Source organism: Balaenoptera musculus, chromosome 5, assembly GCF_009873245.2.
Source record: "Balaenoptera musculus isolate JJ_BM4_2016_0621 chromosome 5, mBalMus1.pri.v3, whole genome shotgun sequence".
Classification (NCBI taxonomy): domain Eukaryota; kingdom Metazoa; phylum Chordata; class Mammalia; order Artiodactyla; family Balaenopteridae; genus Balaenoptera; species Balaenoptera musculus.
In genome coordinates this window covers 139219137-139237681 of record NC_045789.1, presented here as the reverse complement: position 1 = coordinate 139237681, position 18545 = coordinate 139219137, and the positions used below count along the sequence as shown (strand labels likewise).

General features: G+C 54.7%; 1 protein-coding gene across 1 annotated transcript in view; it reads right to left on the bottom strand.

The window, feature by feature from the left end:
* Window positions 1–18545, bottom strand: part of ZFYVE28 (zinc finger FYVE-type containing 28) — a 114726-nt gene that overhangs the window by 12630 nt on the left and 83551 nt on the right.

The following is an 18545-nucleotide window of genomic DNA, read 5'->3' as shown; positions in this document are numbered from 1 at the left end:
ACATACTAGCCGAACAATGGAAGCAACCCAAATGTCAGTCAACTGATAAACGGATAAACAAAATGTGGTCTAGCCACACAACGGGATTAATTTTTGGCCATAGAAAGTATTGATAGGTGCTACAGCGTGGATGAACCTCGAAAACATTAGGCTATGTGACAGAAACCAGTTACAAAGGTCACTTATTGTATGATTCCATTTCTTTGAAAAGTCTAGAAAAGTCTAGGCAAACCCAAGAGACAGAAAGTAGATTAATGGTTGCCAGTGGCTGAAGGGAGGGGAGAATGTTTGGGGTTTCTGTATGGGGTGATGAAAATGTTGAGATTAGATACTGGTGGCAGTTGCACAACTCTGTGAATATGTTAAAAACCACTGAATTGTACACTTTAAAAAGAATAAAAGGATGTTTTCCTTGTAATCATCTAGCGAACTCATATTCAAGAAAGAGCTCAAGCTAAATGCCCGTCAATAGTGGGTTGATTCAGTAAATTAGCTCACAGTCATACAGTTTCCACGAAGGACAGTTAATGACGCTGGAAATGCTAAAATATTAAATAAAAAGGTAGCATTTTAAAAATTAGAGCTATCATATGTACATAAGTGAGATTTGGGGAAATACAGTCAAGGCAAAGCATTAACATTACATTTATTTGAATAGTAGGACTATGGATTATTTTCTGAGCATCTTCTAAGATTGAGTATTACTTCTATGACCAGAAGAATAACTGTTAGGCTGAGGAGAGGCAGCGCCTACAGCAGGAGCCACTGCAGCCCTCCTGAGGCACAGAGTTTGTTTCTTAGTGGAGGGAAGGCATGCTCTGGGGCTCAGCCCCGCAGCCCCTGCCCCTCATATAAAGCCCTGGAAGCGGGGAAGCCTTTCTGGACAAGGTGCTGCGGCTGGCAGGCAGCTCGCCCGCGAGAAACCAGGGGAAGGGCCCTGACTGTCAGCTGAGCGTTGAGAGCTACGAAGCCTGAGGCTCATGTTGTGCCTTAAAAGAGCAATGAACCCTCCCAGCAGACTGAGACCGAGGCTGGCCCACAGGTGGTGGGTGGGTCAGATCGCAGCCATGGTCTCAACCCCAAGCCCTCAAGCCCTCTCCTGCTGCTCTGCAGAGTGGGGCGTGTGTGTGTGTGTGTGTGTGTGTCTGTGTGTGTGTGTTGGGGGCGGGTGTGGATGGAAAGAGAGCCAGAGGCTCCATAAAGAGCCTGGTCCTAGGCAGAAGAACCAACAAGGTGCTGCCCGCGGGCAACCCAGCTGGGCTTGGAAGGGCCACCGGGAACAAAAGAACAGAACACTGGGGGTGGGGCCTGGGATGTCACCTGGGGCCTGAGCTTGGGGCCCGGCCGGGTCAGCCCAGTCCTAGGGGCCACATAGATGGGCATTGCTTGGGCACCGGGGGCCCCAGGAACACTGCCCAGGGCCACCCTTTTGGAAGGGCGCTGGTCCTCCATGGGCAGCTGCTACGCAGCAGGCTGGGGACATGGAAGAGGGGCCCAAGGATGAATCAGACCCTGTGTGTGGCCCCCAGGAGCCCAGTCTAGTGGGGGCGCCACACGCTTTAACAAGACAGAGCTGAGAGGCCGGCTGGCGTCCAGTGGTCCAGGTCTATGGTGAGGGCAGGAACAGTGAGGGTGAGACATGGCCGGAACTTGAGACGCAGAGGGAAAGTGAGCGAGAGAGGCTAGGGTGAAGGCGTGAGGGGCGCCCACCTGCCAAGGGCTTCCTCTGTCTCACCAAGCAGTCTGAGCTCCTGTCACCAGCCGTATCTAACCAGGCACTCAACTTCAAATCTGCATGGTCACCTGGATGTCAAAAAGTCCTGCACCTTCTGTGACCGATGGCCAACTGGATTCTGTTTCCTGCCACTCTCTTTTATTGAAGGCAGCACATATTCCCCGTAACAACTCCACTTAGGTTTGAATTACTAGGAAGTGCCAATTTTCTAGTAGCAAAAGACAATGCAATTCTAAAGTTACATTAATACCAAAGGTTTTGTCCAGCCTGTGTCTTTGGCCACAGTCCATGTCAGGGCCCAGCATAGTGGCAAACTTTCCAAAGGGCACCCTCGAAAGGCACACATGGAGAAGCATCTGATTCCATGGTCAGAGTAGAAAAAATGGCCTTTTGACAGGAAACGGACTTTGTCATTTTGAAGTTCTAGGGGTCTGTGAAATAAGAGATAACACAACTTGGAAAAACTAATAGCATTACAAGTTGTTTCTGGCTATGACATCACATGGATGAATCTGTGAGCCTTTGAAACCCTTTGTAAAGGCCTAAGTAAGAGAAAAACAAGGAGGAACAAGAGGGACTGATGGAATCCAGAAGCAAGGTTTATGCTTGGATGTGGGGAAATGGAAAGTTTGGACATTTGCGCAACCACATACCAATTCTAATGAGCCAGCTTGGGCCCTGTTAGCTCCTCCTTACAAAATCCATCCATCCATCCAGCCAGCCAGCCAGCCATTCATCCTAGTATGGTGAGGATTTAGCAGGGAGGTATGTGTGTGCTGATATGGGTTGAATTGTGTCTCCCCAAATTCATATGTTGAAGTGCTAACCCCCAGTACCTCAGAAAGTGGCTTTATTGGGATATAGAGTCACTGCAGATGTAATTAGTTAAGATGAGGTCATTAGGGTGGGTCCTAATCCAATATGACTGGTGTCCTTCTAAAAATGAGAAATTTGGACACAGGTGCACACAGAGGGAGAATGACATGTAAAGAAAAGGCAGAGATCAGAGCTTAGCATCTACAAGCCAAGGGGCCCCAAGGATTGCCAGCATTCATCAGAAGTGAGAGAGCAGAGGCCTGAACAGATCTTCCCTCATGGCCTCAAAAGGAACCACCCTGCTGACACCCTGATCCAGGACTTCTGGCCTCCAGAACTGAGACAATCAATTTTTATGGTTTACCCCCAGTTTGTAGTACTTTGTTACAGCAACCCTACAAACGAATACAAACGTGATGGCACAAAGCTGACAGGCCCAGGCTGCCCAGGGGGTGTCAGCACAAATATCTTTGGGGCAGCAAATATGCTAATTTATTGTGAACAGACCAGATCTTCCTGCTTCCTCTACTCTCCAGCCATTTGCAAAGTCTTTTTTCTAGTGGTTTTAATGAATGACTCTGCGTTGGGAAGGAAGACAACTCTTACTCCAGTGCAACGTCCCCTTGAGGTGAGCACAGGCCGGGAGGGAGTGGGAGGAAGGATAAACCCCTCTCCCCAATGAGACCACAGCACACGGCTCAGGTCCACAGAGAGAACAAGAGAACAAGAAGAAATGACTGGGACCAGGAGGGCTGGTGCCGACCCAGGAAACAACCCAAAGGGGCTGTTTCAGTCTCTTCTCACCAAGGGACGGCCAACAGAAACACCGACAGCTCTAGATGGGAATGCAGCCTGGCCTATGCCTGGCTGGTGAGACTCTGAGCCGAGAACCCATCTCACCAGACCAGACACCTGACCCACCAACACTGAGATAATGAACGGGTGCTGTTAGAAGCCACTAAGTGTGTGGTAATTTGTTACGCAGCATAGCTGACTAACACAACTGGGCAGATGTTGTAACTGAGTGACCAAGTGGAGGCTGGCACCCTGAGTCAGGACTGATAGCAAAATGAAACCACTTTGGTGCAGAGAAGACTGACCTGGCGGGTACGTCCAGTAACAGCTCCTGTCTTGGGAGGCTCGGGGCATCCCCGGGGCTCACCTGAGTCTGTGCAGGTCGCCACACCAGGGCCCAGGTCCTGTGGAGCAGCAGGAGGAAGTGTGGCCGCCACCCAGCACCTGTGCCTGACACTCTTGGTCAGCTTGAGAAGAGCCTGTGCAAGTGGACCATAAGCGATGGGTCCCCCATGGCAGGGGCAGCCACATACACTGCCCAGTGACAGACGCCCTCTCAGGGCACTGCAGGGTGGTGCTGGGGGACAGGGGCTGGCCTCAGAGCCTCCCCCACTGCTGACCAAGGGCAGGCACAGGCCTCTAGTGGCCACCACGCAAGCTAAACACACAGGGGTGCTCACACCTACAGGGAGACGCCCGGTCTCCACACGCGTCACATCTGCCGGGGCCTGTCCCCACCCCCACCGAGGCAGGAGGCCGATGAGGGCTGCTGGGGGTGCGGGCAGCCTGGGGACTCTGGGGGTGCGGGCGTGTTCACCTCTGAGCAGGGCTTGAGGGTGGGGAAGGCCCAGGCAGCCTGGGGACTCTGGGGGTGCGGGCGTGTTCACCTCTGAGCAGGGCTTGAGGGTGGGGAAGGCCCAGGCAGCCTGGGGACTCTGGGGGTGCGGGCGTGTTCACCTCTGAGCAGGGCTTGAGGGTGGGGAAGGCCCAGGCAGCCTGAGGCTCCACTGCTGACCACAGACCTGGACTGAATGCCAGGGGGGTGCTGTTCAGAGGCCAGGCCCCAGGGCTGCTACAGAGCCCCTCCTGGTGCGGTGTGCACACGGGGCGGCCCCTGGCGGGAGCCCAGCACCCAGGACCCACCAGGCACAACTCCCCTGACCCTGTCAGGGGCTGCCACAGGAGCTGCAGCTCCTACCAAGACCCCGCAGGCCCCGGACAGAAAATCTTCTCAAACAAAATTCAGACCATATCCCTCCTCTGCAGACACGTCTCACTCCCTGCTTCCCAGGTTACTTGGAGTAAAAGCCAGAAAGCCTTCCTGAGGCTCGAGGGGCCCGGCGTGCTCTGGCCCTCTCTCTGTCAACCTCCTCTCCCACCCTCTGCTTGTAGGCGCCTCCCAGCCGTGCTCCTTGCTGTCACAGACACGACAAGCGCACTACGGCCACAGGCCGTTGCATGGACATCGCTAGGCCCAGAATGCATTTGTCTGGACGCCCCCAGAGGCCCCCATTCTTTTGATATCCGTTCCAACATCCTCTAACAGAGACGCTTTCCTTGGCCACCAACAGAACCTCCACTTCCTTCCCCCACCCTGCGTTATTGCTCCTGGGGCGCTTGTCTCCCTGACGCAGCACGCGTGTGCCGACTAGCGGTCTCACTCCGGAGAACGCGGGACCGGCCGCGCAGCGACTTCTGTCTGTTCTGTTCACTGCTCTGCGCCCAGCATCAAAGACATCCCACCCCCCACCCCGCGAGCCTCCCATTCTGTATCCACTGAACACACGGCACAAATTCATTAGACACAGAGGAAAACTAGGTGCGGGCTGTCTGTGGGAAAAAAGGCTTTCTCCTGTGGTCGAGTGCCAAACGGATTCGGGAACAAATCAACCCGCAGGGCCTCCTGAAACCTCACAGCTTTGGAGGTTTCTGTCTCTGCGTCCTCCTCCTCTCCTGCTGCATCCAGAAAGTGTCTGACGAAACGACTCCTCGCGAGGGCCCCCCCCACAAAAGACATGTCCACATCAAATCCCCAGACCTGTGACCGTGACCTTATTTGGAAAAAAGGCCTTTGCAGATGTCAGGAAATTAAGGATCTTGAAACGAGAATATCCTGAATTACCTGGGTGGCCCTAAACCCAATGACAAGCGTCCTGACAAGGGAAAGGGGAGAAGACAGAATCAGGGAGACAGCTACGCGAGCATGACGAAGAGACTGGGGTGACGCAGCCACGAGCCCAGGAACACCCGGAGCCGCCAGGAGCCGGAAGAGGTGACGAAGGACCATCCCCGAGAGCTTCCAGCGGGGCTGCCACCCAGCCCGCAGCCTGACTTCCGGCCTCCAGGACTGGGAAACTGTACATCTCTGCTGTTGAAGCCGTCCAGTCTGTAGTGCTCCGTATGGGACCGCAGGACACCAGTCCAGAGGGGAGGCTGTGGTCCAGTTCCGAGTCCATCTCTCACCCGCTGGGCGACCCAGGGGGTGACGTGGCCCAGACCCTGCTGCTCAGGCCCAGAACGGGCAGTAAAATAATCGCGGGTGGATGCAGTGAGGACAAGGACGACCACGTCTTAAGGGCGGGCCCATCGCGGACGCCTCGGCGCCCGAGCGCTGGTGGGGGAGTGTGAGGCCACAGCAAGGGGGCCCGAGTGACGGAAGTGTCCAAAGCAGCGGGCATACCGACCACGTAATTCACAGACGGGGCACCTTCAGGGGTCTCTGGCAGTGAGACGGCCCTTCCCCGCCCGGGTCTCCCCTCAGCCAGTGGGCCCCTAACTGGCAGGGGGGTGGGGGCTGCCCAGAACCGTGATGACAGCCTCCCAGAAGATCACAGCTGCATCTTCCCCGAAGTTCCGAGCAGAGACCACAGGGCTCACGAGGACAACCCCGAGGGCTCACCATCCCTAAGAGCGGCCCAGTACGTATTGTGCCCAGATAAGCCCTGACTTTCATCTCATTTGAGGACCAGCTGCAACCTCGAGTTCACATATTCCAGCCCCGCCTACCTGTGACCAGACCTGGTTCTGCGGTGGTTTTCAAACTCATTTCTAGAACACGTTGCGCTAGAGCTCATATTTTTAGAAGATATAATTTATTTGTATATTATCTGTGCATTCCTTTAAAAATGAATCCCGTCATGTTTTAAAAGTGAAAAGGTTTTTTCTGGCGGGGGGGGTGCCCACTCTGTGTGGCTTGCGTGATCTTAGTTCCCTGACCAGGGATCGAACCTGCGCCCCCTGCCATGGAAGTGCGGAGTCTTAACCACTGGACTGCCAGGGAAGTCCCGGAAAGGACTTTAAATGAAATCCCAGGTGTGTTACATGCTAAAGAGAGACCGTCGTTATGGGAAAACACTGTAGCTTGTCAGGCTGGACCATCCACTTATCGAGCAGGGCTGTGCCCTCAGACATCTCCTCCCCGCGGGCCAGCGCGGCCTCCTGGGCGCCATCTGTCCTGGGGAGGGGAGGGCAGCCAGGGGCCTGCACCACTGGGGTCCCCCACCAGCCCCCTGGGAGGCCCAGGGAAGGAGCCTGGTCCTCACTGGTCAGTCCCTGTGGCCACGGGGTGGGGGCCAGGACAGAGACATGCACACAGAGAGAGAGTGGGCAGGCCCCTAAGGGTGGAGGCCTGCACAGCCGTCGGGGCACGTGTGGGTGTGGGGACGAGTGTGACACGAGAGCACACACGCTCAGGCTCCCGTGACCATGGGAACAGCAGCGGTCTCCGCATGCTGGACTCGTGCACACCGGGGTCTCATTCACACGCCGTCCCTCGAGGGATGGTTTCGGGCCTCATCATTTTCTTCTGTAACATGGGAATAATTACACCCACATGGCAAGGACTAGGGACAGTGCGTTGAAAGCGGACGTGCCTGGCCTAGGACAAATGCTCCGGAAGCTGCAGTACTTTCCCACTGGATTCCCACAAGACTGGAGATTAAGGAAATAGAGCAGTGAGTCCACAGCCAAAACAACAACACAGCGTTTTAACAAGGCACCGTCACACACAGATCCGCACTGTGGGATCCCGTGGCGCTCGGGGTGCAGCCCACCCCCCTGCCTCCCCTCCCTGGGGCCCTCACGGCTGCTGTTCCCATTCCACGAGGTCAGCAGGACCTCTGAGGGCCCCCGGGGAGATCACTGAAGGACAGCAAAGACTGCAGTTTGGTTCCAAATACTAAATGTAAACAAGACACTGAAAACTAGCTCATTTCCCGTTTCCTCTAGTTAAGCAGCACGACCACTGATGTCCCGTGAGATGAGCCGGTAGGAGGGAACAAGCATCCTTTGTGTCCTCCAGACTGTCTCCTGCCCACCTCCGTCCGAGCCCACAGGCTCCTGCCCTGCCCAGGCCCATCAGGGCTCCCATCTGGGGAGACAGAAGCAAGTATCGTGTCATCAGAATCCCACCAGCGCCTATGCCAGCTGGGGACAGTCACCAGGCAGCAGGGAGGGCTTCCGGGGGGCGGAAGCACGGCCTGGCAAGAGGCGTGACTCTACCGTCTGTAAGTCCATGAAGACCCCAGCCGCCCCATACACGGGGCCCATAGTGCCCGAGGACTCTGCCTCCCCAGCCTTGGGCAGCCCCACCCGGCGCCTGCCACCTATAAGTTCCGACCTGGTTCTGCTGCCTGCGACCCCTGCGGAACCGGAACCCTCAGGGCTCCCCGCCTCCCCACCTTCCCACCACCTTCCTGGCGCGGTGCTTGTCCACCGCACACACACCCCGTAGCCCTGCCTGTACCCGGGTGGGGCATTTCTCGCAGATTCTGGCCTCAGGGCCCACTCCCCACAGAGCTGCTGACCACAGCATCTGAGAAGTGCCAGCCTCCCTCCCCCCGGGCAAGGGCTTCTGCCTCCCGGGCCCCCATCCTGGCCCCAGGGCCAGCGCCCAGGAAAATCAACCAGGAGCCTGGAAGAGGGCCTGGCTCTGAGGAGGTCAGGCCCCTGTCTGTGAAGTCAGGTGAGCACCTGCTACTGGGTTGGGGGTGGGGGCACATGAGGCCCTAGCTGGGTGCACCTGCCCTCGATGGGCCCTGGGCTGGTGGCAGGGAGGGGAGGCCCTGCCGTGGGGAGGGCTCCCAGGGTGGGGCTGGGAAGTCAGGAGAGGTCAGACAGCTCAGGCTGAGGGCCTTTGGGCATCACTCCCCTGCTGTCTAGGCAGGAGAATGTAACCTCCCAGGACCTCAGTTTACTTGTCTGTAAAATGGGAAAACAGTACCACCACCCAGGGTCCTCTGGAGAAGGACTCACGGTGGGGGTGGGATGGTGGGTGCGCGAGTCTGCCTCGTGCTGTGTGGCCCTGGGTCTGTAACACGGGGCTAATCACAGCCTCTGCAAAGGGCCGGGGGTGCCAGCTGTGAGGCTGGGGGTGGGGGAGCGGCCTCAGGGCCACAGGCTCCCACCACCACCGTGGTCCAAGAGGCCAGCCCCGGAAGGTCATGCAGGAGCTGGACATCAAGCAGGGCCCAGTCCAGGAGTGCCCGAGGCCTGCCCCAGGCTGGTCTGTGGGCACACGTCCCCCTGTGACCACCTGGAGTCTCTGGTCATCACTATGGTGATCCAGAAGGAACGTCCCCTGCGACACTTATGAGGAACAGCCAGGGAGCCGCAGCCAACCCCTTGTCACCAGGGACACTCTGCAGAGACCTTAGGGGCTGAGGAAGTTCCGGGAACCCGCGGCTTCCCCAGGCAGGGAGGACAGAGAGCAGACACCCTGCCTGGTGCCTGCTGTCCTCACTGAGCCATCCTGCCCTGGCGACTGACTGATGGCGTGGCCTCAGCCAGCAGGGTGGACCTGGGCTCCGTCAGAGCCACTTTCCCCGTCACAGGCCACAGGCTGTGCTCAGAGGAGGAAGGCCACCCAGGCTGGTCCCCCTGGAGTCCAGAGGGAGGGAGAGCCAGCGGCTCCCAGGTCCATCTCATCCGCCGGCCACACCCCCCCAGAGGTGGGTCTGTGAAACAAGGGGCAGCTCCTCCTCCAGGGCTGGGGAGGGCCTGATGCAGCCCCAGCAGGTGGCCTCCCGTGTTGCTATGGCGACCCCGCCACGGATCCCACAGCTGCCCTGGCAGGTCCTACGTGTCCACCAGTCCCTGGCACATCTGCCTCTTCCAGCTTCGTCCACTCATGAGGCTACAATGTTGCCAGGGCTCAAGGGGGTGGCGGGTACAGCAGAGCTGGGCAGGGCCCCCAAGCAGCTGCTGACACCCACCACCTGTATCTAGTAAAGAAATCGAAATTGTAGTTAAAAACCTTTCCATAAAGAAAACTCCAGGCCCAGATGGCTTCACTGATGAATTCTACCTAATATTTAAGTCAGAAATAATACCACTTATACAAAAAATCTTCTGGAAAATTGAATAAGCGGGACTGTTCCCCAACTCATTTGAGGATCTCAGCATTACTCTGATACCCAAACCTTAAAAGGACATTACCGAAAAAGAAAAGTACTGCCTAACATTCCTCACAATCAGATGCAAAATCCTTAACGAAAGTTTAGCAAATTGAAGCCGACACTACATAAAAAGGATCATACCAAGTGACCAAGTAAGGTTCATCCCAGGAATGCAATGGCTTAACATCCGAATATCAATCAATGTAATTCATCACATTAACAGACTAAAAAATTATAACTACACGACAATCCCAAAAGATGCAGAAAAAGTACTTGAGAAAAGTCCAGCAAACCGGGAATAGAAGAGAACTTCCTGAACCTGAAAAAGGGCATCTATAAACATCCTACAGCCAACATCACACTTAATGGTAGATACTGAATGCTTTCCCTCTGAGAGCAGGAACAGGGCAAAACTGTCCTGTGTCAACTCTTCTGTTCAACATTGTATTTGGAGGTCCTCCCCAGTGCAAAAATGCAAGAAAAAGAAGTAAAAGACATCTAATTAGAAAGGAGACATAAAACTGGCTTTATTCACAGATGACAACATCTGTGTAGAAAATCTGATGAAATCTTCATAAAAACTACCATATCTAACAAAGTGAGTTTAGCAAGGTTGCAGGAGATAAGATCAATATACAAGAATCAAGTATATCTATATAAGCAATGAACAATTGGAAACTGAAATTATAAAGCAATACCATTTACAATAGCATCAAAAATATAAAATACTTAGGGATAAATCTGGCAAAAGATGTGCAAGACCTCAACAACACAAACTATAAAACTTTGCTGAGAGAAATTAAAGACCTAAATAAATGGAGAAATATACTGTGTTCATGAATTTGAAGATTCAGTATTACTAAAGTGTTAATTTTTCCCTAGTTGATCTATAGATTAAACACAATTCCAAGCAAAGTCCTAGCAGGCTTGGTTTTTTTTATTTTTTATTTTTTTGGTAGAAATTGATGACCTGGTTCTAAAATTCATGTGAAATACAAAGGACCCAGAAGAGCCAAAACAACTTTGAAAAAAAGGAACTAAGTTGTAGATTTGTACTACCTGACTTTAAGGCTCATTATAAAGCTACCATAATCAAGACAGTGTGATGTTGGTGTCAATACAGACAAACAGATCAATGGAACAGACTAGAAAATCCAGAAATATATGGTCAACTGATTTTTGACAAAGGTGCAAAGGCAATTCAGTGGAGAAAGGATAGTCTTCAACAAGTGATACTGGAATAATTGGCTATCCTTATGCAAAAACAAAATAAAACTTTGATCCATACCTCACACCATATACAAAATTAACTCATAATGGATCATAGACCTAAATGAAAAACCTAAAAGTATAAAACTTTTAGAAGAAACAGAAGAAAAATCTTTGTGACTTTAGGTTATGAAAATAACCCTTAGATATGACATCAAAATCACAATCCATGAAAAAAACATGGATACATTGGACTTGCTCAAAATTAAGAAATTTTCCTCTTCAAAAGATACTCTTAGAATGAAAAGACAAGCCATAGACTGGGAGAAACGATCTGCAAATTATATATCTGATAAAGGACTTGTATACAGTATAAATAAAGAACTCTCAAAACTCAATAAGGACACAACACAATGAAAAGAAACAGCAAAAGATCTGAATAGACACTTTACCAGAGTACAGGCCGATGGCAGGTGAACACATGAAAAGGTGCTCAGTGTCATGAGTCCTTAAGGAAAGGCACATTAAAACAGCGATGAGACACTACTCACACCATTGGAACAGCTAAAGGTAAGAAGCCTGACCATGCTGAGGGCTGGCAAGGCTGTGGAGGAACTGGAACTCTCATATGCTGCAGTTTTATCGTATGACAATTATATTTCCATAAAGCTGTTTAAAACAACTTTAAAATACCAGACTGTGTTCTCACTGTGCTTACACGCTACTGCCTCGGATGCTGGGCCTTCCTCCCGGAAAAACATCACCTGCCCTGCTGCCCTCCAAAGCTCTCTGGGGTTCCCCACCCCCACCTCCTCTTGCCCCCTCTGCTCCTTCTGGCACCTGGGCCCCTCTATTCAGGTCTCAGTGAAGTCACTGCCAGGGCAGGTGCTCGCTGAAGGAGCCGCCCTGCACCCGGCCGGCACTCTGCGTCTTAGGAGTCAAGTTTATCTTCTCCGGGACCAGGGGCCTTGAAGGCCGGCACTGGGTGGGATCACGAGGTGGGGCGGGTAGCCTTGGGGGGGAGCCGGGCCAGGGGCTGTCCTGGGTGCCGGGCTCAGTGCCCCTGCACCCGCTCCCCCCCGAAACTGTGGCCGCTGCCCCGCCAAGCCCTCCTCCTGGCCCAGAACACAGCGCTCAACACCCAGCTGTGAGTTAGTCAGAAAGACTCCAGACGCTGGGGAGGCCCGTCTAGGAGGAGGGCAGCACCCCTCCCAGGATCCCCAGACCCAGCCCTGCCCTCTGACCCCAAGCTGGTACTCAGCCTGGCTTCTCTCTCACCCTGCGGGAGCCCAGTCACTTGTGAACGGTCGATCTGATGACAGTCATTAGGCCTAATCTGTTTTTCAAGCGTCTCATTAATTCCAAGTTCTCCTCTATTTTTAAACCGCTCAATCATTCTCGTTTTTCCTTCCAGGGGCAGGACGTGGGTGGGAGACCCCGGGGCTCCGTGCGGCAGCCGGGACACCTGCCACGGGGACAACGGCTTGTGCCCACTGCCCAGCCCCAGGGAGGCTCTGGCGACACAGCCGCAATGTGTCCACCCCGATGGGGCGGGAACTGGGCACCGGGCGGGGGCGGGGGTGGGGCAGGAGCTGGTGCCCAGGGTCACACAGCCACCAGGAAGGGGTTAGGGTTAGATCCAGCCCAACCCTGTCACCGCATGCCGGAGGTGGTCCCCTGCGGAGCCCCCAGTAGCCCCCAGCAACGGGGCAGGCGGGGCCAGGCAGCAGCTCCTGAGTCTCGGCTCACTGAGCGGTCAGTCCAGGCAGTGCCCTGTCCCCGTCACTCCCATGTCTTGGTTCACACCCCTCACCCTCGGGGGTGCCAGCTCAGGACGCGCACCCCAGGACACCCCCCTCCCCGGTCCTGACGGCCAGCACCAGAGGCTGTGCGTGTTGATCGTACACTGGAAAAGGAGGCACATCCTTCCAGGCCATGGCGGCTGGTGGACAGCAGTGGCCCTGGGACAGGGCAGGGGCTGACCGGCCCCTGCTCCATCTGCTGGAGGGAAAGTGGATTCAGTGGAGCGTGGACAGAGCAGGTCAGAAGTGCAGCCCTGGGCCTCTGGGAAGGTTTCCCCGTGACAGAGACCCGCTCACCACATGCTGCTCGAGGAGGCTCAGCCGTGCCAGCTGCATCCGGCCCTCCCCCGGCTGGGCAGCAAGGCCGGGCTGACGTCCACAGGCACTCGCGGTGCAGCCTGGAGGGGCCCAGGAGGACCTCCAGCAGCCCTCTCCGTACGGGGAAGCAGTCAGTGGCCGTGGGGGGCTGGAGCCCTGCTCCAAGGAACAGAGGATGTGGCCTCCTCTCTGTAGCCCCAGCTGCTCAGGGCTGGACCCAGGGCGTCCCCAGGTCCCTGGGGTCCCCACCCCGGCAAAGGGCAGTGGAGCCTGGGTGGAAGCACCGGAGGGCCGCGGCTAGCAGGAAGGCAGGGCGTTCCCTGGAGTCGGAGCCAGGCGGGCAAAGAGCACAGTCAGCGAAGCACAGAGCTGTCAGCCCAGGACTAAGCTCCGCCGCGACGTCTGCGACCTCCCTGTCCAGCGGCCACCCCCACCTGCCCGCACCCCGTGGGGAGTGAGGAAGTGGAGGAGGGGCCGGGAAGCAGTGAGACCGGTGATGGGGCAGGGAGGCGGCTCAGGACTGGTAACAGCAACAGACGAGGCAAGTAACAGCCCGAACAGCAGCGGTGAGTACGGAGCAGGGTGGGTGAGACGCGGGGGAGCAACAAGGAATGGAGTTACTCGCTAACAAGAGGCCTCTTGGCTCCTCCTCAAGGGGCCGCCAGCCCACGGGCGCCCTTCCTCCCCTGGACCCCCTCCCGCTGCGTTCACGGGGCAGGAACACATGCTCCAGGGCCACCCCCCAGGCAGGCGAGGAAGCACGGCGTGTCAGAAAGTCCCCTCGAGGAGATGTCCCCAAGGTCCACTCTTTGCCACTACCACCACACTCAGCAAGGAAGGAGCACGTGTCACCAGTGCTCGGGGCACAGGTCACCAGTCTAAGGGCAGAAGCTCAGAGGCCTGTGCCCTTCCAGATTCCTATCATTCTAACCAAACTGACAGCCAGGGAGGCCCCCTAGTGGGGAGGCAAAGGCACCACCAGCCGCGGAGCTGAGTAACACAGAGCAGGCCAAGCCCGCCGGTGGCACAAGTGGTGACGGTTCCTGAGCCCTGAGCCAGGGCCCGGGGTGGGCCTGCCCATGTGTCACGATGGCCGTCGGCCCTGGCCCCCTGGCCCCCTCCAGCGGGCGGAGACAGCCTCAGAAGGCAAGCCGGCCTGGGCCTCTCACTACGCACCAGGGCAGAGCAGAGTTAACGGCAAAGAAGGAGACCCTGGGACACCAGGAGGCAGTGAGGGGAATGTCACCCGGCCTTGGGGTGGGAGGAACGGCACCGCAGACCGACTGGAGGAAAAGAGAGGCAGAGGACCCGAGTCTCTAGAATGCTCATGAATTTAATTACACAAAACAAAATTGAAGACATCTGTAAATCAGAAGATGTCAACAAATAAGACCAAAGAGCAAATAACAAATTGGGGAAAGCTACCTTCAACAAAGACACCAGGCAGAAGGAACATTTCCAAGTCAGCAAGAAAGACACGAAAACCCAACTGGAAAACAGGCAAAAGACAGGCAGAGTCAATTTGCAGAAGAATCAGGAGGAAATGCCCAGGGACACCGATCACCAGAGAAACACAAAGCAGAGCAGCGACTCCACTTTGCCTCCCAGATGAGTCAGTGCAGCCAGCGCTGCCCAGGCGGGAAGAAGGGAGTGTGACGGCAAGGGTCATGCCTTCGCTGGGGCGACTCTACTCCGAAGGGTGGATTCCAAGAGACAGACACAAAACCGTAAGGAGAGGGACCACAAGGCTAATCGACAAAGTACGGAAATGGGAAAACGTACAGCAAGTGAGCGTTAAGTCCTACGAATGCTGTGTTTTAATGAATTTTGCAGATAAATGATCATTAAATAATATTCAGTGAAAAAAATAATAAAACTGCTCATCAGATTTGGAATGGTTTTTATTTCCTTCTTTTACTCTTTTTTATGTTTTCATAAGTTTCTACAATGAATGGGGACCACAATTATAATTAGAAAAAAGCAAGAGTCAGTGTTATTTTTTCAGGAAGGTTGGAAACACACTTTAGTAAAATGTCCACAGAAAGGACCAAACAGACCCAAGACGGGGCGAGTTTCCGTCTTCTAGACCAGTGGGCTCTCCAGCCAGCCTTGAGAGTGTGGACAGTTCTGGATGATGAGGTGAGTCTAGGCAAGAAACAGGAAGCTTTTAAAAACGCTAAGTTTTCCCCAAAAAAGGTTAATCTTCCAGCACTGAAAAGATAAGAAAGAAAAGATCTGAAGGACACTTGGTTCTGAAACATTCTGCCCAGGACTGTGCTGGGGCGACGTCCCCCACCCCGGGCATCAGCATGGCTGGAACCGGCCTGTGTGCAGCGGGCTGAAGGCCGGGCCTGGGGGAGCGTGCAGGGCTCTTCCCGCCCGGGCCCTTGCTCCAGGACCCACCTCCGGCCTGCGCCGTCCCCCCGGCAGCCCCGTCCTTCCACCTGGAGGCTGTGCGCTGCTTGAGTGGGAGGTGACACTCCGGGCGTCCCCGGGGAACGTGGCCCCAAAAGCAGACTCGTGGTCATGGCTTGGTGCGTCCCCTTCATGACACCCGACTCAAAGGTGGCACAGAGGTCTGAGGCTGCACCCGTCTGACTCACGCACGGGGCCACACGTGCGGTCACTCCTCCTCCCGCGCATGGCAGGGACCACAGGGGGACCTGCTGGACAGGCAGGCCTCATGGTCAGCTCAGGATGTCGGCTCGTCACGGCCGAGTGATGACCAAGCACGTCACCAGACAGACGGGCTCTCGCTCAGGCAGGTCAAGGGTGATGCCGGTCCCTCCAGGCACTTCGAGCCACGGCAGGTGCCAGCCTCTCCGGGGTCCGTCTCTCTGTCTGCCAGGGGCAGGGGGTCACCTGCACCTGACACAAGCCTGGCTGTGTTCATGGGAAGCTGCGCACCGATGGTACTAACAACGCCAACCAAGGCCAGGGATCTCGCCGTCCGAGGTCTGGTGAACTTGCTGCCTGTGTGAGGCTGGTCTTCTGCGTCTGTCTGTCTGTTTCAACAGGCTGCTTTCGCCCCTCCATTCGTGTTAGATCACGTTCTGCAAGGCCGGGCCGCCTCTCGCGCACCCTGCTCAGCCACCCAGGAACCCACGTGGGACGTGAATGGATCACGCTTCCCATGTCTGCGCTGCCCGCGGAGGGCACGGGCGCCACCTGCTGACCTCATTCCCAGCTGCTCCTGGCGCAGTGCGGGGCCCCGGGCGCCGCTGTCCACGGTCCTGGCCCAAAGGCCTGGCTGCCCTGATCCCACGGCCACCCTCAGACCCTCTGCACCTTCTGGAAATGCTTCCCTGGGAGACGGGAGCGTCTCCCAAGGCCTCCATGGAGGCTGTTTCCTTTTCTCAGCTCAGCTTCTGCGTTTGTGCTAAGCCAGAGGAGGCCTGGGAAGCTGCCGGCCTGACGTGAATGAGCAGTGTCCACGGCGGGACACGTCAGGAAAGCAGGAGGGGGTTCCAGACAGAGTAAGTGTCCACTGGCTGTCACCTGGACACAGAGCAAGAAAAGGGGGGCAGGTCAAAAGTTGAAAAGTCCATGTATCTGGTCAAAGAATTTGTGATGGTTTCATATCAGCCTTGTACGAAAATGATTCACTTACCAATCAACTCTGGGCCACTGAGTTGGAGGCCCTGAGGGAGGAAGCCGCCCTTTAGGTTGTGGACAATAATTCATTCCACTGGACATTATGATGTTGGGCTTGCACCTAAAAAACGGCCTCATCAAAAAGAGCTGCTCATTGGGACTTCCCTGGTGGTCCAGTGGTTAAGAATCCACCTTCAAATGCAGGGGGCGCAGGTTCAATCCCTGGTAAGGGAGCTAAGATCTCACACGCCATGGGGCAACTAAGCCCGCGTGCTGCAACTACTAAGCCTGCGCGCTCTGGACCCACGTGCCACAACTAGAGAGAAGCCCACGCGCCGCAACGAAAGATTCCGCATGCTGCAAGGAAGATGCCGCATCCTGCAACTAAGGCCCGACGCAGCCAAATAAATAAATAAATTTTTTTTTTTTTTAAATTTTATTTATTTATTTATTTTTGGCTGTGTTGGGTCTTCGTTTCTGTGCGAGGGCTTTCTCTAGTTGTGGCAAGCGGGGGCCACTCTTCATCGCGGTGCGTGGGCCTCTCACTATCGCGGCCTCTCCTGTTGCGGAGCAGAGGCTCCAGACGCGCAGGCTCAGTAGTTGTGGCTAATAAATATTTTTTAAAAAAAATAGCTGCTCATCGCAGCGCTGTCTGTAAGAGCAAGACTGGAAACAGCCACAAGGCAGGTGGCAGGGCCTGACTGCGCGGTGGTCCAGCCACACAGTGCGGTCCCACGTGGCTGCAATTGACAGCGGGGACATCTCTAGAAACTGTCATGGACAGGCCACAGGCTTTCAGGCTAGAAGGTCAGGAAAGCAAGGCAGAGAAGGACGAGGTCCTCTTCCAAAGAACAGGAGCGGAAAACACGTGCCCGTGTGTGTGCCTGTGTGTGTGTGCCCGTCTGTCCGTGTGTGTGTGTCCACGTGTGTGTGTGTACATCCTTGCTTCTACTTTTTAGTGTCTGTGTGTGTGTATGTGTGTGCCCATGTGTGTGTGTCCGTGTGTGTGTGTGTACATCCTTGCTTCTACTTTTTAAATGGAAGGATAAATTATAAAAAATTGGAAAACTGTAACTTTAGCAGAGGAGGAGAACAAGGTGGAAAGACAGATTTCTCTGGGTATATCTTATTTTGTAGATTTGGCCAGGAACCATGCAAATTTTTCACATAATCATAAAATTAAATTAAATGCAAATGGCAATCTCTATACAGCTCATGCTAAACGGAACAAATTAACCTGCTGTGGGTAAAGCTTGGGCATGACCTCAGAAACAGAACGATTCCAAGTGAGCTGAAAGCAGTCACTCAGCTGTATATTCTAGTGGGATATGCCCGAAGGTCAAAAGAACTGTTAAAAAAACTCTGAGATGATGACAAGTATTGGTGAGGATGTGGAGAAAGAGGAGCCTCGCACATGACCGGGGAATGAAAACTGCCCGTGACAGCTCCTCAGAACGTAGAGGCACCGTGTGAAGCACTGATTCTCTCCTAGAGAGACACCCAAAGAACTGAAAACTCACAAACACACAAAATGTTCACAGACGGACACAGATGTTCACAGCATTACTCAATGATAACCAAAAAGTGGAAACGACACACCCGCCCATCGACAGATGAACAAAATGTGGTCCATCCGTACAGTGGAATATTATTCAGCCATAGAAAGGAAGTCCCGACACCTGCATGAAGGTGGGTGAACCTTGAAAACATGATGCTCAGCAAAAGAAGCCAGCCACAAAAGGTCACATAATGAGTGATTCTACTTATATGAAACGTCCAGAACAGGCAAATTCACGGAGCCAGAAAGTAGATTTGTGGCTGCGAGGGGCTGGGCAGTGCCTACAGAACCCACACAGAAAAGACTGCGGCGGAGCCTCCAAG